The sequence below is a fragment of the Pristis pectinata genome, chromosome 5 (genome assembly GCF_009764475.1).
Source record: "Pristis pectinata isolate sPriPec2 chromosome 5, sPriPec2.1.pri, whole genome shotgun sequence".
In the NCBI taxonomy this organism is placed as follows: domain Eukaryota; kingdom Metazoa; phylum Chordata; class Chondrichthyes; order Rhinopristiformes; family Pristidae; genus Pristis; species Pristis pectinata.
In genome coordinates, this window is record NC_067409.1 from 61772747 (window position 1) to 61798267 (window position 25521).

Consider the following 25521-nt stretch of genomic DNA (forward strand, 5'->3'; position numbering starts at 1 on the left):
GCTGTTTTGGATCGGGTGCTGTGTAATGAACCAGAGGTGATTAGGGAACTAAAGGTAAAGGAACCATTAGGAACTAGCGATCACAATATGATTGAGCTCAGTTTCAAATTTGAGAAGGAGAAGCTGATAGCAGGTGAATCGATATTTCAGTGGAACAAAGGAAATTACAGTGGCATGAGGGATGAGCTGGCCCAAATTGATTGGAAGAGTAAGCTATTTGGAGGGACGGCAGAGCAGAAATGGATAGAATTTCTACAAGAAATAAGGAAAATGCAGGATAGATATATTCCAAGAAAAAAGGTTTTGAATGGAAAAAAAGGCACAAATATGGATAACGAGAGAGGTTAAGGCTAAAATAAGAGCAAAAGGGAGGGCATATAAGGAAACAAAAATTAGTGGGAAAACAGAAGACTGGGAAACTTTTAAAAACCTGCAGAAAGAAACTAAGAAGGTCATTAGGAAAGAAAAGATTAATTATGAAAGGAAGTTGGCAGATAATATTCAAAAGGATACTAAGAGTTTTTTTAAATACATGAAGAGTAAAAGAGAAACATGGGTTGATATAGGACCAATCGAAAACGGTGTGGGAGAGATTATAATGGATGATAAAGAGATGGCACAGGAACTAAATGAGTATTTTGCATCGGTCTTCACTGTGGAGGACATCAGCAATATATCCGATAGTCAGAGGTCTCAAGGGATGGAACTGAGTTCAGTTAAGATTACGAGAGAGAAGATGCTAAGGAAGCTAAATGGACTAAAGACATATAAGTCTCCCAGACCAGATGAGGTTCATCCCTGGGTTCTGAAGGAGGTGGCTTTAGAGATTGCAGAGGCATTGGTGATAATTTTCCAGGAATCAATAGATTCCGGCATGGTTCTGGAGGACTGGAGGCTCGCAAATGTAGTTCCGCTGTATAAGAAAGGGGGGAGGCAGCATAAAGGAAGTCACAGACCTATTAGTCTGACATCGGTGGTGGGAAAGATATTGGAATCAATCCTCAAGGATGAGGTTATGGAATACCTAGAGGTGCAAGGTAAGATAGGTCCAAGCCAGCATGGTTTCATGAAGGGAAGATCCTGCCTGACCAACCTATTGGAGTTTTTTGAGGAAATCTCAGGTAGGGTGGATAAGGGAGAGGCTGTGGATTTTGTGTATTTAGACTTTCAAAAGGCCTTCGACAAGGTGCCGCACAAGAGGCTGATTAATAAGATGAGAGCTCATGGAATTACAGGTAGGATAGTAGAATGGGTGGAGCATTGGCTGGTAGGCAGAAAGCAAAGGGTGGGAATAAAGGGATCCTGTTCTGGTTGGTTACCGGTTACTAGTGGTGTTCCGCAGGGGTCGGTGTTGGGGCAGCTTTTTTTTACTTTGTACATTAATGATTTGGATGATGGAGTAAATGGTTTTGTGTCTAAGTTTGCAGATGACACCAAGATAGGTGGAGGAGTAGGGAGCATTGAAGAAACAGGAATATCGCAGAGAGACTTAGATAGTTTAGGAGAATGGGCAAAGAAATGGCAGATGAGATTCAATGTTGAGAAATGTGCCGTTGTACACTTTGGAAAAAGAAATAAATGGGCAGATTATTATCTAGAAGGGGAGAAAATTCAAAGTACAGAAGTGCAAAGGGACTTGGGGGTTCTCGTGCAGGATACCCTAAAGGTTAACCACCAGATTGGATCAGCAGTAAGGAAAGTGAATGCTATGTTGGCATTCATTTCGAGAGGTATAGTGTATAAAAGTAGGGAAATGTTGATGAGGCTCTACGGGGCACTAGTGAGGCCTCATTTGGAATACTGTATGCAGTTTTGGGCCCCATATCTTAGGAAGGATGTGCTGATGTTGGAGAGGGTTCAGAAGAGATTTACGAGAATAATTCCCAGAATGAAAGGGCTTACATATGATGAGCATTTGTCGGCTCTTGGACTGTACTCACTGGAGTACAGAAGAATGAGAGGGGACCTCATAGAATCATTTAGAATGTTGAAAGGACTGGACAGAGTAGATGTGGCTAAGCTGTTTTTCTTGGTGGGTGAGTCCAGGACCAGTGGGCACAATCTTAGAATTAGAATTTAAAACAGAGATGAGGAGACGTTTCTTTAGCCAGAGGGTAGTGAAATTATGGAATTCTTTGCCATGTACAGCTGTGGAGGCCCAATCATTGGAGGTGATTAGGGAGGAGATAGATCGGTATCTAATTAGTCAAGGTATCAAGGGATATGGGGATAAGGCTGGAAATTGGGGCTAGATAGGAATAGTTTTAGTTTAGCTCACGGAGCAGACTCGATGGGCTGAATGGCCTACTCCTGCTCCTTTGTCTTGTGATCTCGTGGTCTTGTGATATGGATGGGGAGCCTTGAGCTAGACTCCCCATCCATTTCCAGGTAACCATATCTTAAACGTTACCCTGTCATTTGTAACCTGCAGCAATCTCATTGACCAATCTACTGGAGTTCCTTGAGGATGCATCCAATAGGTTAGATGAGAGGAAACAAGTGGATGTGGAGCATTTGGATTTTGATGTAAAGTCTCATACAGGAAGTTGGTTAACACGTTCAGAGCACATGGAGTTGAGGGTAATATACTGAAGTAAATTGAGGATTGGTTACTACATGGAAAGTAAAGAGTGAGAGTAAACATATCTTTGGCTAGTGGGGTACCACAATGATCAGTGCTTGGACTCAACAATTCACTGTCTATATCAATGTTTTTGCTGAGCAGACCAAATATAATTTTTCTGTGATATAAACAGAAAATGCTGGAAACACTCAGCAGGTCAGGCTGCATCTGTGGGAAGAGAAACAGAAACATTTCAGGTCAAAGACCCTTTGTCAGAACTTCATCAGAATTTCGTCACCACCACATTTTTCTGAGTTTGCTGACAATACAAGCCGGTAGGGTTGTGAATAAGAAGGAGAATGTGAAGCAGCTTCCAGGGGGTATAGACAAACTGAGTGGGTGGGAAAGAACATGACAGGTGCAATATGATGTGAAGGAAGTTATCCACTATGATGCACAAAACAGAAAAGCAGAGTTTTTTTTAAATGGTAAGAGATTAGGTCATGTTGCTATTCAAAGGAGCCGAAGTATTATTGCACACATATCGCTGAATGCCAAGACGGAGGTGCGGCAAGCAATTAGGAAAGTAAATGATAAATGATGGCCTTTATCATGAGAGGATTTGTGTACATAAGTAAAGACGTCATAGTGCATTTGCCATAAAACAACAAATTTCACATCATCTAAATCAGTGATAATAAATCTGATTCGGATATAAGGCCTTGGTGAGCCTGTGTCTGGAATATTGTGCACAGTTTGGATCTCCTTACCTTAAAAAAAGGACATACTTGACAAAGTGTGGGTGCAGCGATGACTGTCCATATGAGAAGAGAGGGAGTAGACTGGATCTGCATTCTCTGGAGTTTAGAGAAATGAATGAAGATCTTATAGGGCTTCACAGGTAGCGTGCAGGGACGATGTTGCCCCAGCTGAACAGTTTACGACTGGGGTCTCAGAATATGAGTAGGCCATTTAATACTGAGTTGAGAGAGAAATTTCTTCAAACAGAGGCAGTGAATCTTTGGAATTCTCTGTCCTGGTGGGCTACAAAAACACAGACATTGTGTTCATTCAAAACTGAGTTCGATAGTTTTCTGACCCATCTGCATTGGCCAAGCACGAGTTTGGTCTAACTTTAATGGGTTATTTTTAATTGTTGGTGATTTTATAGTGGTTGGCATGCTTGCTGGCCTAGATACCCAGTTTCTAGTATTATATCCCCGGGTCCTCTTTTGCCATTCAACTAGCCAATGGAAACGGATGAAAAGTAGATAGGGAAGATCAGACTACCACAGTTGCCAGCCAATGTCAAAACAAAGTGGGTAACTTACGGGGTGATATTTCCATAAGGGTCTTGCTCTGGTGCTGAGAGGGCTATGACTTTTCTTCAGGGATCAGAAGGGACACATATACTCCAACTGTATCAAAAAAGGAAAAGAGTCCACTTAATTTGGATGGCCTCTTCTAACAACCTCAAGCTTTATCAAGCCTTAGTGATGATCCACTCATGGGATGCCTACTTGCATAAATGTATGAGGCTTCACCAGCAAGCATGTACATTACTGAAATGCAGTGGGTCATGATCACAGAAGTCATTGGGAATTAAAAGGAAAGGGGTATTACAGCTGTGCACTCTATTTGAAGCACACCATATGTCAATCAGATGAATGAATTAAAATATTTCCTTATAGGCTTAAGGGAAGTAGACAATAAACCCTTATCTCAAAGCCATGGGAGCAATCAAGGGAAGTTGTTAAGTTTTGCCTTCCCAAAGTTGCTCAAAGTAAATAAAAACACATAAATCGACCCACAAGCTCATATCAGGTGATAATATTTTCTGCTTTCATTGGTTGGTCTTCTTCTCCACATTTCACCATTAAATACACTTAAGGTGAAGATTGCAGGTAGTTGAGCTACAAGGCAGTCAAGAGGTTATGGGGAGGGAAAGGATAAGTAGTGTTGAGACCAAGATTGAATCAGTCATGACCTTCTTGAAAGATGGAGTAGGCTGAAAGTGCTCCTGCTTCTTTATTCTTATGTTCTTATTATGCTGTTGTTACCCAACATTTTCACATGTACCTTTCAGCATGGATACTGATAGCCATTGAGAGTGAAAACTTAATCATTAGTGTTATGGAAGCTAATTAGTACACCTCTTTTTGTTGCATTATTACGCACCAGCTAGCATAGCACAAAGCAAGGCACAGTAGTGTAGGGCAGGCATGGTAATGTATAGTGAATAAGATCAGGGAGTTAAATGCGTGGCTCAAAGATTGGTGTGGAAGAGATGGTTTTGAATTCGTGGGGCATTGGCACCAGTATTAGGGAAGGAGGGAGCTGTTCCGATGGAACAGGCTCCACCTGAACCACACTGGGACCAGGATCCTAGCGAATTGCATAACTAGGGTTGTGGATAGGGCTTTAAACTAAATAGGGCAGGCATGGTAGTGTAGTGGCTAGCGTAACGCTTTACAGCGCCAATGACCAGGGTTCAAATCCGGTCACTGTCTGTAAGGAGTTTGTACGTTCTCCCCATGTCTGCATGAGTTTCCTCTGGGTGCTCTGGTTTCCTCCCACGTTCCAAAGACATACGGGTTAGGAAGTTGTGGGCATGCTATGTTGGCGTCGGAAGCGTGGCGACACTTGCGGGCTGCCCCCCAGAACACTCTACGCAAAAGATGTATTTCACTGTGTGTTTAAATGTGCATGTGACTAATAAACATATCTCATCTCATCTCATCTTATAAAAGGGAACTGTCTGTCTGGGTAAGTGCTACATTAGGTGCTACAATTACACTTTTAGCTGTCAGGATGAGCATTTGATTGACACAAAAGTGTCAATTTAAAATATAGGATAAAAGGTGTGTTGGGGGAATGTGTTGAGGGTGGGGGGGAGTGGGGAAATCATATGGCACAATTATGACCTCTTTATACATTAGACTGCATATTCAAAGTTCCTGAACGGAGGAGATCAGAAAAAGTCTGATGCCGTGAAGTATGTTCAGATGCTGTGCTTGGCATTTGCCTTGTATGTTGTAATCTTATATGGTGAATAAAATCAGGGAGTTAAATGTGTGGCTCAATGATTGGTGTGGAAGAAGTGGGTCTGAATTCGTGGGATATTGGCACCAGTATTGGGGAAGGAGGGAGCTGTTCTGATGGGGTGGGCTCCACCTGAACCACGCTGGGACCAGAATCTTGGCAAATCGCATAACTAGGGCTGTGGCTAGGGCTTTAAACTAAATAGTAAGGGGGTGGGTTCAACAGATTGGAAAAATATGGATAAAGTAAAAAGGAAGAAGAGTGCAGGAGAGTTTACTGAAGTCTCCAGAATACAAAATAAGACAGAAAGTTTAGAAAGGGATAAGAATTTAACTTCACACAACATGGAGGTAAGTTTGAGAAGGGTGGTGAATACAGAACTGAAGGTGTTATATTTGAATGCATGCAGTATACAAAACAAGGTATATGAGCTTATAGCGCAGTTAGAAATTGGCAGGTACATGTTATGGGGATGACAGAGTTGTGGCTGGAAGAAGATTATAGCTGGTCACTAAACATCCAAGGATATACATCCTATCGAAAAGACAGGCAGGTGGGCAAAGGGGGTGGGGTGGCTCTGTTGGTAAAAAATGAAACCAAATCCTCAGCAAGAAGTGACATAGGATTAGAAGATGTAGAATCCTTGTGGGTAGAGTTAAGAAACTGCAAGAGTAAAAGGACTCTGATGAGAGTTATATACAGGCTTCCAAAGAGTAGCCAGTGGGAAGCTAAAGGATTGGGAAGCTTTTAAAAACCAACAGAAGGCAAATAAAAGAGCAATAAGGGGAGAAAAGATGAAATATGAAGGTAAGCTGGCCAACAATATAAAAGAGGATACTAAAAGCTTTTTCAGATATATAAAGAATAAAAAAGAGGCAAGAGTGGACACCAAACCACTGGAAAATGACTCTGGAGAAGTAGTAATGGGGAACAAAGAAATGACGGACAAACTGAATAACTATTTTGCATCAGTCTTTACTGTGGAAGACACCAGCAACATGCTAGAGATTCAAAAGAGTCGGGGGAGAAGTGAGTGTCGTCGCTATTACTAAGGAGAAGGTGCTTGGGAAGCTGAAAGGTCTGACGGTAGATAAGTCACTTGGACCAGATGGACTACACCCCAAAGTCTGAAAGAGGTAACTGAAGAGATTCTGGAGGCATTAGTAGTGATCTTTCAAGAATTTCTGGAGTCAGGAATGGTTCCAGAGAAATGGAAAATCACAACTGTCACTCCACCCTTTAAGAAGGGAGGGAAGCAAAAGACAGGAAATTATAGGCCAGTTAGCCTAACTTCAGTGGCTGGTAAGATTTTAGAGTACATTCTTAAGGATGAGGTTTCGGGGTACTTGGAAGCACATGATAAAGTAGGCTGAAGTCAGCATGGTTTTCTTAAGGGAAGATCTTGCCTGACAAATCTGTTGAAATTCTTTGAGGAAGTAACAGGCAGGATAGACAAAAGAGCATCAGTGGATGTTGTTTACTTGGATGTTCAGAAGGCCTTTGACAAGGTGCTGCATATGAGGCTGCTGAATAATATGGGAGCTCATGGTATTACAGGAAAGGTACTAGCATGGATAAAAGATTGGCTGACTGACAGTGGGCCAAGAGTGGGAATAAAGGGAGCCTTTTCTGGTTGGCTGCCAGTGACTAGTGATGTTTTGCAGGAGTCAGTGTTGGGTCCACTACTTTTCATGTTATATGTTAATGATCTGGATGATGGAATTGATGGCTTTGTGATCAAGTTTGTGGAAGATACAAAGATAGATGGAGGGGCAGGTAGTGTTGAGGAAGCAGGGAGTCTGCAGAATGACCTGGACAGGTTGGGAGAATGGGCAAAGAAATGGCAGATGGAGTACAGTGTAGGGAAGTGTACAGTCATGAACTTTGGTAGAAGGAATAAAGGCATAGATTATTTTCTAAATTGGGAGTGAATTCAGAAATCGGTGGTACAAAGTGACTTGGGAGTCCAAGTGCAGGATTCCCTGATGGTTAACTTGCAGGTTGAAGTCAGTAGTAAGGAAGGCAAATGTAATGTTATCATTCATTTCGAGAGGACTAGAATATTAAAGCAAGGATGTAATGTTGAAGCTTTATAAGGCATTGGTCAGACCATATCTGGAGTATTGTGAGCAGCTTTGGGCCATGTAATTAAGGAAGGATGTGCTGGCATTGGCGAGGGTCCAGAGGAGGTTTAGGAAAATGATCCTGGGAATGAACGGGTTACTGTATGAGGATCATTTGATGGCTCTGGGCCTGTGCTCGCTGGAGCTTAGAAGGATGAAGGGGATCTCATTGAAACCTACTGAATATTGAAAGGCCTGGAGAGAGTGAATGTGGAGAGGATGTTTCCAGTAGTGGGAGAGTCTAGGACCAGAGGACACAGCCTCAGAATAAAAGAATCTCCCTTTAGAACAGAGATGAGGAGAAATTTCTTTAGCCAGTGGATGGTGAAACTGTGGAATTCATTGCCACAGGCAGCTGCGGAGGCCAAGTCATTGGATATATTTAAAATGGAGGTTGATAGCTTTATTTTAATCATAGATCCAGAACATTGAACTCTAACTCAGTTAAAGAGAATACAAAAGAAAATCAACTGTGCCTAATGACCAGGGTTCAATCCTGGACAAGATCAGCAGCTTTGACAGAATCCAACCCCCATGAACACCTGCAACACTTGTGAATTTGCACTAGATTTCAGTGGCAGTGATGGTCGTATATTGAACATACAGCATGTTACCACAGTGCTAATCAATTTACAGAGATGTGTAGATAAATTAACTTCAAATGACTTATATGTGAAAATGATGAATGTTTTTCTCATTATGCTGCCATGTGCAACAGATATATTGATCGGGAATCTAAAAATATTTTGTTTGTGAGTGAGAATCACACATAAATAAAGAAGAATAGAAGTATTTCAACTTGCATGTTGCTGGAGACCACTTCCACATATATCCTGTGAAGCATGACAAATTTGTAATTTTTGTTAAAATACTGTTTTACATGGTCTTTTCCATTTGAGTTTTCCTTTCTTTCTTGTCTTACTTCAGTTGGTTATTACATTAACTGCATAAGTGGAATTAATACATTAATTAAATATCATTTAGACTCTTGATGTCTGCAGACTTTCACCTATTTTCTGGGATTACGAGCAAAGTTGCAGAATCTCATTTTTATAGGCTTGAAAACTGTTTTATCCAGTAGAGGAAGGCATAAGTTAGCATGGGAGAATGTTGATACTATTTGATTACTGTGTGAGGGCAAGTCAGAAGCACCATGAGAACTTCTGCATGTCTTGTAATTGTATATGATGTAGAAGCTGAATGGTAGTGTTTCTGTCAAAGTATCCTTGACCTGAAAGGTTAACTTTGTTATTTCTCTACATTGACGGTGCCAGACCTGGCGAGTGACTCTAACATTTTCTGTTTTTGTTTCAAGTTTCTAGCTTCTGCAGTTTTTTGCTTCAATTACTGAACTGTAATCTCTGCCCAGACTTAAACCTGTGACGTTAGCAATGTGGCGTAGAAACAACTATCTACTGTCTCACCACTAGTTTTACTATCAGGCTATTTACCTTCCTGTAAATGTTAGCCAAGGGCTATTCTTACAGAAGTCTGTCCAGATATGAACAAACAGCTTCATGTCTGGGCAGTAATCTCCTGGTCTACTTGCGCATTATGTCTCCATCTCATAAAATACAGAATATATTTCACTTCTGTCACATCCTGACAGTCTCTTCTCAGATTCTGTTTATCACTTTGAGTAACTGAAAACAATCTTTCTGTTGCAACACCTTCCTTTCCCTTTATATTCTCATGACAATGCTCTGTGATGAACCAATCAGATACTGTATGTCTCATGGACACCACAAAGCATGTGCCTTGACTAAGTCAATCTTCAAACAATCTAACAACCTCAGTAAGAGACTTATACCACTGACATACACAAAATTAACTATATTTAATGCTTATTTATTTTAATTAAATAGAACAGTTGTGGACAAAGGCAAAGTCCTAGTCTTTCATCTTCTCCCTGATATAGGGTCTTGACCCAAAATGTTGACTTATACCTTTTGCCCCCACAGATCCTGCTTGATCCGCTGAGTTCCTCCTTTTTTTTATATAGTCACTTAGGACTGAGATGAGGAGAAACATCTTCACTCAATGAATGGTGAATCTTTGGAATTCTGTATCCTAGAGGGCTGTTAGTTCATTCACAACAGCAATCAATCGATTTCTGGATATGAAGGGAATCAAAGGAAATATGGACAGTGTAAAAAAAGGAGCTAAGGTGGAGAAGAAAATTAGCCATGATCTTGAATAGTGGAGAAGGCTCAAAGGGCTGGGTAGCTTACTCATGTCCCTAATTCTTATGTAATTATTTGCAAGAACTTGCTCATTGATTAATTTTGTCCAAGAAGCTTTTTATCCCTGTGTTATTTTTAAGAACTTGCTGGAATTGTGCATTGATTGCTTTTGTCAAGTCAGATATTTAATGCAACGTCTGGCTTGCAATGGGGGAGAAATAAAGTACTTTTCCATGGAATGAATTATACTCATAGATTTTACAAAAACTATTTATTTATTCCTCTGCATTCTCTCTCTCTCTAAATTCTTTGGTTTTAATCCGCTCTTTGTAGATCCTCAGCTTATTTCTCAAAATTCAATATCATTGGTTAAGCAGTTGCACTGTTGGTATTGAAGATGATCCTAGATTCCTTGCTATGCTTACAGCATACACTTAAAGCAAGTCACTCTACAAAAGATGCTCAAACAGGAGAAAGCTTACTTGGTGGCATATGCATTAAGCTTCCTGCTCCAGCATGATGCAACTTAATACATCAAACTTTCATTTATTTTAATTCAACACTATTTTATTCTCCCAATATTCTTATCAAGTCCCCCCAGATTCTTCCGATCACCTACAAGGGGTAATTCAAAGGGGCCAATTAATCTACTAACCGGCACATTTTTGGGAAGTGAAAGGAAACCAGAGAACCCGGAGTAAACTCATGTGGTCACAAGGAGACTCCACACTGACAGGTTAAAATTGAACAGGGGACACCAAAATTGTGAGGCTGCTTTCTGAACTGTTCTAACTGTTGCTGAATGGCAACGAAGTCGTATGGTACTTATAGAGGGCTAAATCAAGTTTCTATAGGTCAGCTCTCACAGGAGATCACTTGGCCCCTGTATTTATACAGCTAATTGCATGACTATACCCAACATATGGATGGGTGATGAATGACTGATAACTTTCAGCTGAGGATATTTCATATGGCTTTGAAGAACAATGTTGAACAGTTTTTAGGCTAGCGGGTCTGGCTTCAGACTGTGTTAGCTCAGCCTGACTGCTACAATCTGGACTGGTTATCCAATGGGGGCCAGCAAAAGTGCTGGGTGAGTAGCAGAGTGGAAGTACAGTTCCTGTTGTAGAGTCATAGAGTTATAGAGCATGGAAACAGGCCCTTCGGCCCAACTGGTCCATGCCAACCAACGTGCTGAAGGAGGGCAGTGTATGGAAATGCCCATCTCCTACCCCTTCCCCAACTCACAGGGAACAACTGGCTCAGCAACCTCATTATTTATGGGACTGATGAACTGTTGTGATGTCCTTGAAGTGTCTTTGAACTTTGGTATCTAGGTCACGTTGGCAACTGTGTGAGGTTGCACAGCAGGAAGTTGGACTTGCATCACAGTAGCATGGCAGTAGTCTCAACTTCCACTGCAACATGCAGTTGTGGGGTTTAAGACTGTGGGATGGTTAGTGGATTATATTTAAAAATTAAGGCACTCATCTCATAACACCTTAACTTTTTTTTCTGCACTGCATCAAAGTCCAACATGCAATGCACTTGGCTGTTTCTCCTCCCTCTCCTCAATGTGAGGCCAGAAGACTTCCTGAACCCTCTTTATTGCACCTCATGGGTATTGGATCAATAAAGGCCTCCAATCCATCATTTGAAAATCTGGTATATACACACAGACACACAGACACACAGACACACACACACACACACACACATGCATACACATTGCTCAATATATCAGAACGCAGGGTCAGTTTTGAAAAAAAATGTTTGTTGTAGTTCCAAGGCACCTCCCCTTTAAGGGAGACCACCTTAGTCTAAGTAGTGCCGAAGACCCTTCGATTTCACATCTCCTGTTGGTGCACAAAGCCAAAGAAAATCACAGGTAGAATTGACTGCAAACTGAAATCTATTCAAAGGACAGCAAGCATGAATTTAATATGTGCCCTGCGATGCTGTGAAGAGGCATGGATAAAGCATACAATGCACTCACTTCCAGCATTTTCAGATTTTATTAATTCCTCCTGATTATGGATCTTTTCATAGGCACACAGGCTTCAATTTTTGTCTGAACAGCAAAAAAAATGTTAATAAACAAAATTTCAGAGAAAGTCACTGTTAATGATAACCACCATTATAACACCACTCCAGTGATGTTTACTGAGGACCTAATTATCTCAGTAATGCTGTCTCTCCACTCTGACTGCTGCTCCCACACTGCCCTCAACCTGCTTGGGTTACATATGTGTACCATACTCCGATAAATCTACATGAAGTGACCCAGGAACATGCAGATTTCACTTGACTATTTTGCCCATTATAGCAACCAGAAAGTTTTCTACTGTGAGAGAAATATGGAGAACAGACACTTTGCAGTCCCAATATGCGGATAAAGTATTGAGTAGGTTGTCTGGAAGCTGACAACAATGTTAGTACAGGCCCCCATAACTAAATTGAGAAAGAGGAATTGGGAGTTTGGGGTAGAATTTTGATTAGGTCTAAAACTGATATTACAGGCTGTTTTCCCCCCACTCACCATTATAGAAATAATTTGACTTTTTTAATGGAATCTCAACTCCAATGTCATTTCCATTGCCAGACCTGGAGTTAAATTTTTTCTCCAGTTTCCAAAATGGATGGAACAGATCATCGTCAAAGAGCTTCTTGCTGTAATAATTTTCAGAGGCTATATAACCCTCTTTACTTAAAGTAACCAAAAGATATCAGCAAATTCTATTCCATTCCAGAGTCCCTGATTTTGTTTACAAGCATTTGACAGGAAACTTTTAGGAAACATATGGGTCCTGTTAAGCATGCAACATCAACTGAGCTGCCAATTCTAATTTACTTTCAATTTGCCTCACTTACATTGGGAAAAAATTGTGTTAATTAATTTCAGCCAGTATGAAACCCACCACAATTTTATCAAAAATTCTCACTGTTGGAGGTGGTCTCATCTCAACAAGTTTGAGATAACTGGTGAGGAACCGTCTCCTATTTGCCCTTCTACTTAAGTATTCAATATTTTCTTAAATGTAAGAAACAGTTCAATTAAACTCTGAGGGATACCTTCTATTGGAAAATTCTTGGCTCACCCTTTGGCACTAGGGTGCAAATTATGTCTAAAGCGGGAATTGAGGTCAATTTTGTGCGTCATTTGGACATGTTGCAATTGCCCCTGGCTATCCTGTGTCAACCAGGATTAAAAAGCAAACTCAGTACAGAGTAACAAAGTTTAGAAGTCTTGACTCTTATAACAGATTAGTATATCAGTTACACACAATGATTCATTCTCTCTTCATGACAGAACTTTTATTCAGATTTTTTATGAACAGGGTCACAAATGAATGCCGCCTTAACATATAACAAATGTCAGGGACAAAGATGTTTCCACAGTATATATTATGTTATAAAAAATCAATGTACAGAACATTAAAATAGGAAAAAATGAATTAAATTTCCATCTCAAAATATTAGAATCTTTGCATTTTACTGAAATGCCAGTCACATGGAAATGGAATTTGTCTCCAGAGGACTTGAATAGGTGGGAGAGTTGTTGATTATGTGCTAGTGAATTCTAATATGGTACTCACCTGAGACTGCAGTGACAACTCAGAGGTTGAGCCAAGCAAGTGAATCTGGCAATCCGAAGTGGTGCAATCTGTTATTTAGAGCTCTGAAAAATCTCATCACAAATGCAAAGCAACTGTTCAATTAGTACACTGCTAGGCTGATTTAATGAGCACTGCTATTATTGCAGGTTGTGCTCTGTGGATGACTGGGGCTCCAACTTGCTGAACCAGCACGAATCACCTCTGGGCAAAATCATTGTGTCCAAAGTGGTCTCTCGGCAGGATGTTTGCACATTCACCTGCTTACCAACTGCTGCCAACACTATTAGGGAGTAACACAGGAAGTCAGAAAGACAATAAGCTGATTTAGAAATTGTTGAGGATATAACACTTCACAAGGCTGCTACAGTTCACATGGCTTGTCCTTGTTGTTTCACCTTTGTGTCAGTGGCAGCAGGTGCATGCTGAATTCATCCTGCAGCAACTGAAAAGATTTGATTTAGGAAACACTAATGTGATTTGTTAGGATTGTTAGCAACAACTATGGTTCTATTGTGGTGTAAATGGTGAAACCATTTTGTCTACAGAACTCATTTGTAATCATCCCTCGTGTTCTCTTTATTGACAACATGAGAAACATGTCTACTTTTCTAAAGTTTCACAACTTACTGTGGTTTAGAAGGTACCTGGATTTCATCCATTAGTCTTGCTACCTCCTCTTCTTATTGTGAAGGAAACAGACGACATGCTCAGAGAAACAAAGGACTTCAGATGCTGGAATCTAGATGAAAAACACAATGATGCTGGAGGAATTCAGCAGGCCAGGCAGAATCCGTGGAGAAAAGCAGGCGGTCAACGTTTCAGGTCAAGACCCTTCCTCAGGACTGAAGGTAGGAAAAGGGGAAGCCCAATATATAGGAGGGAAAAGCAGAGCAGTGATAGGTAGACCAAGCCTGACCTGCTGGGCATGTCTTCCTGTTCTGTATTTCGCACCTCCCACGTGCTTGTGCCCATGTTCTCAGCCTCTAACTACTCCCATTCACTCATTGACCAGATCACCCTTGTTGACAGCTTATCCCACAGGTCACTCTATCAGAGACACCCCCTCCCCCACCCTCCCTGCAGCATAATGAGTTTCTTTTGTCTTCTTTCCAGTTCTGATGAAGGGTCTATGACCTGAAATGTTAATTATTTCTCTTCCAACAGACGTGGCCTGACCTGCTGAGTTTTTCGAGCATTTTCTGTTTTTGTCCTCTTATTATTGTAGTGTCAGCTTGGTTTACATGGTAGGCCCAACCCCTTCCCTCCCCTTCCTGAGCCTAACCCTAACATCCCAAAGCAGGCACCTCCCCTCTCTGAGCCTAGGAGCCTAATACCCTAGTCCTTAGCCAAGGCCAAACCCTAAGCCAGAGCCAGAACATAACACTTTTGGGGAACACATCTGTGACCACTCTCTACTCTCTAAAAGTAACAAAATCCATCTTGAGTCCTGGGCTAAGGCCAGAATGAAACCTCAATGAGATGAAAGCAAAGGTAAAGGGAAAGCATGGACCCCCAATAAAAACGAGTAAAACTGGACTAGGGTAATGAAGTCACGGGCCAGGTCAAAGTGGCAGCTTCCAGTGGGACTGATAATCTCCACTAGTGAGAACAGTAAGCGCAAGAGGAATGAATTTCCCACTGCCCACAAACTGACACCCTAAGTATAAAGATGATGCGTTCAAAGATCACTGGAGAATATAGGCACATAAGCGCCCCAGTGATCCAACACACCACCAAACTGTTTACCTCATCATTCAGCTGTTGTTTATGGGGCTTGCTTCAAATCTATCTGACAACTGGAACTACACTTTAGAACTAGTCGGAAAGTGGTACATCTTGACCATGCAGAAGCTACTCTAGTTCAAACACGTTCAAGCTTCACTCCTGGGATCTTGATCTATCTGTAGAATCTCAGGCCAACTTTATTTCTCTTCAACACACACAAAATACTGGAGGAGCTCAGCAGGTCAGGCAGCATCAAGACCCTTTATCAAGTCCTGTTGAAGGATCCAGACCCAAAACTTTGACTGTTTATTTCCCTCCATAGATGCTGCCTGACCTGCTGAGTTCCTCCAGCATTTTGTGTGTAATGCTCCAGATTCCAGCATCTGCAGAATCTCTTGTGTCTCAGTATTTCTCCTCATATATTTATTGGGTTCCCAGTAAAGTGTCCAGTTATACACACCTTTAAGATATTGCACTCCCCAAGCTGCTTTACAAGAGTATTATTAGGCAAATTTTGGTATAAACCAGCATAAATTGATAGTAGGTTGTGATGCTGAATCAGATTGCACTGGTCCTGACCCAAACCTCATGCTCACCTCTCGTGGGATGCCCATGGTTGAACTTACCTTTTAGTGCCATGGGCTCCTGAACTCCTGCCAGCCTCACTGGTGCAGTTGTTCCATGAGGTGGAGCAGGACACCAGTGGCAAGAAAGTCACAGATGGTGTAAACCAAGGCCCATTGTCCAACCACCCTGATGGTCTCCTGACAGCTTGCAGAAAGCCATCTCCACTTTCTTTAAATGTCTCCATGATCAGAGACATTTGCAAACAGTTGAAAGATGCTTAAGTAACTTAAAAAATAATAAAAACAATTCAAGAATGCAATAATAATAATATTTGAAACTGAGATAAATTGTGCAATATTAATATCAATTAAAATAGAGGTATGAAGAAACTTTTTCCCTCTGAGTGAAAGTTGGCAAACGCCTTCAAATGACTAGTGCCCAACAATGACTGGGAAGTCGATTTGAAGTCACTTGGCCCTGAAAATGTTTAGCACTGCTGTCTGGGTACAGCACTACCTCCGTGAATCTTCAATCCCAGATGCAATCTGATCACTGCTTCTCTTTCTCTTTTTTTCTCCATTCCTGGAAGGGTTGGTTTCAAAGCATCACGCCTAGAGGTCTTCAACAGTCATGTTCATAGCTATTCAGACGTAGGTTAGAGTATGTAGATGCTTTCAGAGTGGCACATTATTGCTGTGGTGGGTTTTGTGTACATAAATGCTGCACAAACTGATTTGGAGCACCTGTGATAGGGTGACTTGATAGAGGTGCACAAGATGATAAAAGGCATAGATCGAGTGGACAGTCAAAGACTTTTTCCCAGGGCGACAATGGGGACATAATTTTAAGGTGATTGGAGGAAGATATAAGGGGAATGTCAGGGATAAGTTTTTTTTACATAGAGAGTGGTGGGTGCGTGGAACGCACTGCCGGCAGAGGTTGTGGGGCCAGATATATTGGGGACATTTAAGAAAATCTTGGATAGCCACATGAATGATAGAGAAATGGTGGGCCATGTGGGTGGGAAGGGTTAGATAGATCTTAGAGCAGGATAAAATGTCGGCACAACATTGTGGGCCAAAGGGTCTGTACTGTGCTGTAATGTTCTATGTTCTATGTCGATAATTGAGAAAGGGAAGCACCTGATTTCAATGGCGGTCCAAGGTATGGTGGTTACATATATCACCAACTGAATTTCAGCATGTTCCTTTCTTCTGTGGTGTGCAGCTCGGAGGTCTGGAACATGCAGACACACATGGAGCTCATCCTGTCTCATGTGCATGAGTTTGTATACTTTGCAATGAACATGTTCAAGGTCACGAACACAGTGAGCACATGCATTTTACAATAATAACTCTGGCTTTGCCACCATTGCTCAAATCCCAAGAACAAATAAAACAAAAACAAAACTATCATTAGACAGAATTGGTGAGTTAATTGGTGATTGTGTTTCATTCTAACATTACTGTTTCTATTGCCATTGAGGTTAATGCTGTTCCTGAATGCTGTACAGCCCATAGGTCAGTAGTACCAAATGTGCAGCATAGTGGCATCTGCATCTTGTACTCCAAGTCTGAAATTCATTTCCATTGACTTCAGATGCTTTGATATCATAAGTTTGGTGCCACTGATACTCAGGCAAATTTCTAGACGGATTAATTCCTTTTTGAGCAGAGAACTGTGGGGTGTGATAGTGCTTGTGGAATGGCATCAGGAGCGGGTGTTTGGTGGGAAGGAAGGCTGTGGAGATGAAAGGCAATCAGTTTGAAGGGGAGGATTGAGCAGATGGAAATTGAGCATTTATGGTGTTTTAATACATTTCAACCACAAAAAGAAACAAATTAATTTGTGCACAAAAGTGCTCTGAACAGAAGGTAAATAAGTATGTTTGTTATTAGAGTTATAAAGTCATGGAGTTACACAGCACAGAAATAGGCCCTTTGGTTCAACTTGTCCTTGCCGACCATGATGTCTATCTGAGCTAGTTCCATCTGCCTGCATTTGGCCCAGATCCCATAAACCTTTCCAATCCATGTACCTGTCAAATATATTTTAAACATTGTAATTTCACCTGCCTCTACCACTTCGTCTAGCAGCTTGTTCTATATACCCACAATCCGCTGTGTGAAAAAGTTGCTCCTCAAGCCCCTTTTAAACCTTCCCCCTCTCACCTTAAGCCTATGCCCTCTAGTTTTAGACTCCGTTACCTGGGAGAAAGACTGTGATCATCCACCTCACCTATAAGGTCACCCCTCAACCTCCCACACTCCAGGGAAAAAAAGTCCCAGCGTATCCTGCCCCTCCTTATTACTCAAGCCCTCCAGTCCCAGTTTTATTTAGCAGTGAACTCAAGAGAAATTTTGTGTGAACTATTGAATGCATTATGGATAGAAAGCTATGATATCATGGTAACAAGGTAATCTGCAGGAGTATACAGACATCAAGTACAACGTGGTTGACATGGAAGTCATTGATGAAAATTTCTTATTCACTTGACAGTTTAAAATATTTGTTTAGATTTTGTACAATTTGTTACTTCTGTTAATATGATGTTTAAAGCTCTTTTATAATTAAATGTGTTGTGCATAGATTATTCATCTGATGTTATTTCATTTGCTATGCCTTTAAAGTTGTTGACAGACAACTGAGCAAAATATTCAACAAGTATATGGGTCTGTTAAATACAGATTAATTAATTACTCTGTGGTTTGTGAAAATCCTGATCTTCAATTTACATCAATATCTAAACTGCTTAATAAAAATCATAAAGTAGTTTCATAGATGTTAATATCTACTGTAAGTTAAATATTTAAATTCTGTTATGAATTATCTAGGTCTAATTTAACTGTCATTATTTTACTTCTCACAGAGGGCTGTGTGAAAGGAGGATAAAGCATCAGGAGGGAAATATGGTTCTTTGCCCTGAGAGCTGCTGTGTCAATGGAGATGTTCCACTGACTGATAGATAGATTGTTAGCTATGTAGAATGGAGAAATGAATTGATATGCATGCAGAGTAGTAGTTAAAGGGAAAAAAAAACTGTGTTTAATTCAAAATTATAGTTTTGAGAAGTCTGAGAATTTCTTGTCTGCTCAAAGAGATGTAGGACGGACAGCATTTGGACAATGAGGGATCAAAGGTCGAGACCTGATGTATCATGGCCGCTAATTATTGCCCCCTTTACGATATACCACTGCCATGTAGATAGCAGAAATTTGCCTCAGCAAGATAAATAAATTCTTTCTGTTACAAGTTGGCTTCAATGTTTCCTTCAAAACATCTGTGATTCCACTTCAAGAAAAGTATTTTAGTGACTGTAAAATAGTTTGGAATGTCCTGTGTTTATGAATGGCAGTCTATAAATGCAAATTATTCTTTGTTGATGTTATGACTAGGTCTTTTTGGAGCTGAGTTTAATCCTGTGCTTGGTTGAAATTCATATCATTACACTTCCCAATGGGGAAACTAATCAAAATTAGCCTTTTGTTTTCTCCTTTCCTTGTAGAGAAGCATTGTGATCATTGTAAATCACCAAATGCTGTGGGTAATTGACACCAGAGTTCAAACTGGGATTTGTTATATGGCAATGATATTACACAAAGTTGTCCCTTAACTTATTGGTTCACTGAGGGGCCAGGGTTGTTTGTTCCATCCATTGGCACTATTCTTATACAGTGAGCTCTTGGTTTCTTTGCATGAACAGGCTTAGAGAAGTTATTGAAATAAACAATGGGAAACAGCTGAACTAATATTCACAGGACTTTATGTCATTAAATGCAGGTGCTTCAGTGATCTATCTTGCCTTTTCAGAGGTGGATGTTAATTCAGCTGCCTGTGTGTTATGAGATTTACCAATTTCTCTAAATCATTGTCCAAAGGTTGTCATGTCTGCTTGGCACTTGAACAAAAACATTTAAAAAACAGTTATGGCTGTGAATCATCAGGATCAGGCAGACCAAAGATTTATTTCCTGAATTGATATCAGTTGACACAGTGACAGGGATGCTATAATTGTTATAGTCTCACATGAATACACTGACTAGGCTTAGAAAGGATTAATGTGGTCAGAGTTTTCAACCTTAATTTTTATCTAGTCCCTTGATTGTAATGCCCTTAATGGTTAAATAACCTTCAACTATTTATTCCTTCCATCCTTTGTAAAGAAGAAGCATTTGGAAAAATACTTTTAGGGTAGCTTTCTCCAAGAGAAATGAATCACGAAGGACCAGGTAGATCATTGGGACCCCAGGGATCTACACTTGAAGGGAGCATTAGTCACAGGTAGCAATATAATACTCCAGGTCTGATTCTCTGACCAGTTTTCTCAGTGCGTGCATTTCCTGTCAGAGTATGAGACCACAAATCAGCAGGTGTATTTATTTAAATTTATCAATAATGCACATGACTTACAATATTTTCATATTTTTTGTGGCATGTTTAGCATCTGGATTCTATACAGGTGAAGTACATGGGATAAAAATTGAAGCTACTGAGAGGTACTCAGGGCTAATTATAGCAGCTGGGAATTTAACAAAGAATATTCAGCACAAAACTGCCCATTTATTAGAAATGGTCCATGTCAATGTTCATAATCCAGATGCGCCTCCTTTTCCTCCTCTTATATCTCCTCACCTAAGCATATCATCATAACCTTTCTCTCTCACATGTATATTCATCTATGCTCATCTCTTTGATTCCTGCTGCATTTCACACTCCAAGCATTCTCTAGGTAAGGGAGTTCCTTCAGAATGTTCTACTGTAGTATTAGTACTTATGCCCTGTGGTTTGGTCCCCATACACTTGTAAATGTCTTCTCTACCTCTATAAAAGCTTTTCATAATGCAGACCCCTATCAAGTCAAACTTCAGCTTCTCTTTTTTAATGAAGAAGAGGCTGAGTGTATTCAATCTCTAATGATAGATACAATTTTCTAGCAGTGGTGTCTTTGCAACCTGTTTAGTATTTTCACATACATTTTCTGATATGGATACTAGAACCATGCCCAAGTGTGGTTTGGCCAAAGTTCTATTTAAGTTCAACATAACTTCTTTTCTTTTCTGAACCCCAGTATTTGAATTCTTTTTTAATTTATTAAACTGCATAACCATTTTTGTTAGTTATGTATCCATACCCCTTTAATCCTACTTTAGAGATGTTTTGTTAAAACACTTCCCTCAACAACACTGACATGCAGAATAATTCATCTGCTTAGTAATAATTTGTATATGTGGACTATGTATATTTAATCTGTATTTTCATTTAGCCCCTTGATACATATGTTTAACTGAAATAAATCCCTACTCGGTACTCTAGACTGTGAAACAAATTAGAATATAATCTTCATCTGTGGCTGCATTTAGTTATATTATTCAAAAAATGTTATAAAAGGACATTGAATTGAATTGTCTGTTCTATATAATCAGTTTGTTATTACCAGTCAGGTTTCTATTAGTCAAAGGAAAATCATTACAAACAATAACAAGAATTATGATAAGTTAGCTTAACAAGTTATCTGATCTCAGAGGAGCAAAAAGGAATGATCAGAATTACATCTGTAAACTTGCGTTTTTGAATAGAAAAAGGTTCCATGTTCAACCCTTCTAAGGTAATAGCAGCATCTTATTCTATTAAACAATAATGAAATAGGATAACTGTTGAGTTGTGAGTTATTCACAATGAATAAAGGAATCTTTTTTTTGGTTATGTAGTCTATTGTAACCTTTAGGGTTGGATATTTGCCCAATGTGAGGAGGTTTAGTATGTTTTACATTTAGGTCATGGTTACTCAACCAGAAGGTTATGAATTTGGAATCATTTTGGAATTGTAAGGGAAGGGAAAAAAGGGAAATACCAGGAAAAACACATGCAAACATCTAAAAGAAATTGAAGATCCTTCCTGCATGTGTTCTGTACTCAGACGGCTTGTGTATTATTGCAAAGGAAATCTGATACTGACAGGGTGAATGAGTTAAGAGGTACCCCAGGGCCCAAATAAAATAACATTACATATGTGTGTTTAATGGTTTATTGCCAAAATGTTAGAATATCCAGATGCGATGACGTCTTTTGGAATAATATTCCTGTCTAAACATAACTTTCTGGCATCTGAATTTTCAATCGTGATTATATACAAAATTTTACCTAAAACATAAGCCTTAGAGAATACTGCTAAGAATAAATTTTAATTATTTAATTTAAGTCCTAATGTGAACAATTACTACATATATCATCCATCATGGTTTCAGTTATTACAGATGATTTAGAGGATTGTTTAGGAACATGTTACGAGAGTGCAAACTCAGCCAAGTGCTAAAGTTGTGAAGTCCAGTCGAAATTGTTGGGGATCTAGGGGGCTGCTTTCAGCCTCATGGGTTTAGCTTGCCTCAGCCCATCATTTACTCTGAAGCTTTAAAGCTGTTTTTCTCTCCTTAGATGCAGCCTGACTCATTGACTGTTTCCAGCATTCCGTGTTCCTATGGCTTTCATGTATCCTTCTTGATTACATGACAATCATTAAATTATGAAAGGATAATAAAATTAAATACATCGTCCCATTGCTTCAAATGAGAACCTCACTTGTTGAGAGAATGTATTAGAAATCTGGGCATATGCTCAGCTTAGTTTTCTGTGGTAAGTTTTCTGTGGTTAGTTTTAAGTGGTGGAAAGTTCATGCACAATACATTTGCTTTTCTGATATGTGTGCTTCAGGATGCAGAATAAAAAGCCAACCTCCTACATATATAACAGGGTATTATTGTGCATTGTTGCTTCCAGAAAATTGTAAAGGTCACAGTGTCTTCTGCACTCAATTTCTGGGTAGCTGCTGCTGTCAAAAGACATTCTGGTCTAAGAGCACTTGTTTGTGAAGTCCAGCCTGTTGTTATACAGTATATTAGTATTTTCAGGTAAATATTTGACAGTGTGAGTGTTGTTGTACAATGTGTCATCAAATAGGAACACCTTGAAACTAAAGTATATACACGGATTCATTGTCTTGGATATTTATGGGGTTGTTGTAAGGAACGTCTGTTATGTGGGATAAGGGTGAATTAGTAGAGTTGCAGAAATGCTTTTGGGAAATCCAAAAGAATAGCTTGTTCTCAGGTGCAGTTGAATTTAATGGCAGTAACAGTTATCTGCAGTTGTCCATTTTTCCCCATTGCACCCAGACAGGTTATGAGACTGTACAGCAATAGGGCATGTAAAACAGTGAGGAAGGAGGTGTTGGAATGGTTGGGAATGGGAGTTCAGAGACTGGAGTGGCAGGGAGGTTGGAGAAGGAAGGTGGTGAAGAGGGAGGCTTAAGGCTGTAGGGTGGGGTATCTGGTGCAACTAGGGGGAAACGGCAGAGAAGGGCATTCAAGGATCAATTGGCAGTGGTAATTATGTCCTGTTTAGATACAATTAACAGTGTTCCATGGTAGCACAGTGGTGCAGCAAGTAGAGTTGCTACTTACAACTCCAGCAACCTGGGTTCAATCTGACCTTCAGTGCCATCTGCATGGAGCGTGCACGTTCTCCCTGTGACCACATGGGTTTCCCCTGGGTGCTCTGGTTTCCTCCCACATCCCAAAGGTATTCAGGTTGGTAGGTTAATTGGCTACTGTAAATTGCCTCTAGTGAGTAGAAGAGTGTTATAAACTGGGGGAGAAGATGGGAATGTGGGAAGAATAGGGTAAAGGGAAAATTTGCAGGGAAACTCTGTGAGCCAGCATAGACATGTTGGGTTGAAATGACCCTCTTCTATGTGATAAGAAAATATGTTTTACAGTGGCAGGTCAAAACCAGTTAGCTTTGCTGTTGAGGACCTCAGTTCATTCGCAATATAATTCCAATAGCTTAGTATGTTCATTTTATAAAATTACATGAATTTTCCTGCAATATTCTTTTAAGAAATGACAGGAAGAGGAAAGACCTCCACTGAAATGATGTGATGATCAAAAAGAGTCATGGATTTTTTATCTTTAAGCATCAGCATTGCTTTGGACATATCAGGAAGAGGAAAGTTAGCCAAGAAGACCTACACACCTTTTTAGCAGAACAATTAGGCATAGTTCATCACTGGTTGATGAACTATGCATCCTGACTGGTTGTATCATTGTCTGGTATGTCAATTCGAATGCACAGGAACGTAAGAAGCGACAGACAGTAGTGGACTCTGGCCAATACATCATGGACATCCCTCCCTACCATGGGTAGTATATATAGAAGGCAGCATTTATCGTAAAAGATCCCTACCATCCAGGCCATGCCATCCTTTTGCAACTACAATCAGGCAGGAGATACAGAAGCCTGAAATCCCATACCACCAGGTTCAAGAACAGCTACTTCCCTTCAACCATTCTGTTCTTGAACCAACCAGCAAAACCCTAATCATGACAGTTGAGCAATCCCATGACCAATTTGATCACTTTGCACTAAAATGGACACAGTAGCATAGCGGTTAGCGTAATGCTATTACAGCACCAGCGACCCGGGTTCAATTCCCACTGCTCGCCATAAGGAGTTTGTACGTTCTCCTCGTGGCTGCGTGGGTTACTTCCGGGTGATCCGGTTTCCTCCCACATTCCAAAGACGTACAGGTTAGGAGCTGTGGGCATGCTATGTTGGCACCGGAAGAGTGGTGACACTTGCGGGCTTCCCCCAGCACATTCTTAGCAACGCAAAAAGACATATTTCACTGTGCGTTTCGATGTACATGTGACTAATAAATAAATATCTTATCTTACTTTGTTTTTTTGTTCTAATTGTGTTCTTTCTTGGAAAAATTGTGTATAATTTATGTTTAATTTATGTTTTTCTTATGAATGCTGCTTATACGATGCTATGTGCCTGTGATGCTGCTGCAAGTAAGTTTCCCATTGCACCTGTACAAACATGTACTTGTGCATATGACAATAAACTCGACTTTGAATAAACTTGACTTTGGTTTATGAACCTCCAGTCCCAAAACTCCTCCCCTTATTTCATTCTTCATACCAAGGTGCTAAACATAACAATCTGATTCAACTATTTTACTGCAAACTTTCTGGACCTATGCTAAAATCTTTACCAGACATAAAGTCAAAGTCATAGTTAAAGTCATAATTATGCAGTGATGTGCAAGAAAGCATGGAATGAAATCACTGGAATAAACGTGATTTTCAACATAACAGTGAAGCTACTCAGTTTTGACTTGCTGTGAAAGAAGTGGAAGGCTTTTAATTAGATCTGAATGGGACATGGCTGATGCAGATATTTGATGCACAAATATCCTGCAAAGAGTTTTTTTTATCCATTCACAGGATGTGGAATTGACTGGAATTGCTTCCATTTATTGTCCATTCCAATTTATCCCTAAACTGAGGAATTAAGAGCCGACAGATTGATAGGTCTATATTGGCGAGACTGGGTAAACTGGCAGATTTCCTTCCTTGAAGGATGTCGGAAAACCAGATAGGTTTTTACAATATTCTGGTAACTTCAAAGTTAGTGATACTGAGACTAGCCTTTAACTTCAGTTTTATGAAGTTGAATTTCAGTTCCCCAGCTGCTGAGGTTGGAATTGGATTCCTGTTTCTGGATCAATGGTCCAGAACTCCAACTGCTTGTCCAGTAACAACACTACTGTATCCTATAGTTTTGTTGGATGTAACTGTGGCTAACCATCATGCTGCACATTACATAACAGCATTCCTTCCTCTTTATGTATTTGGTGGGAT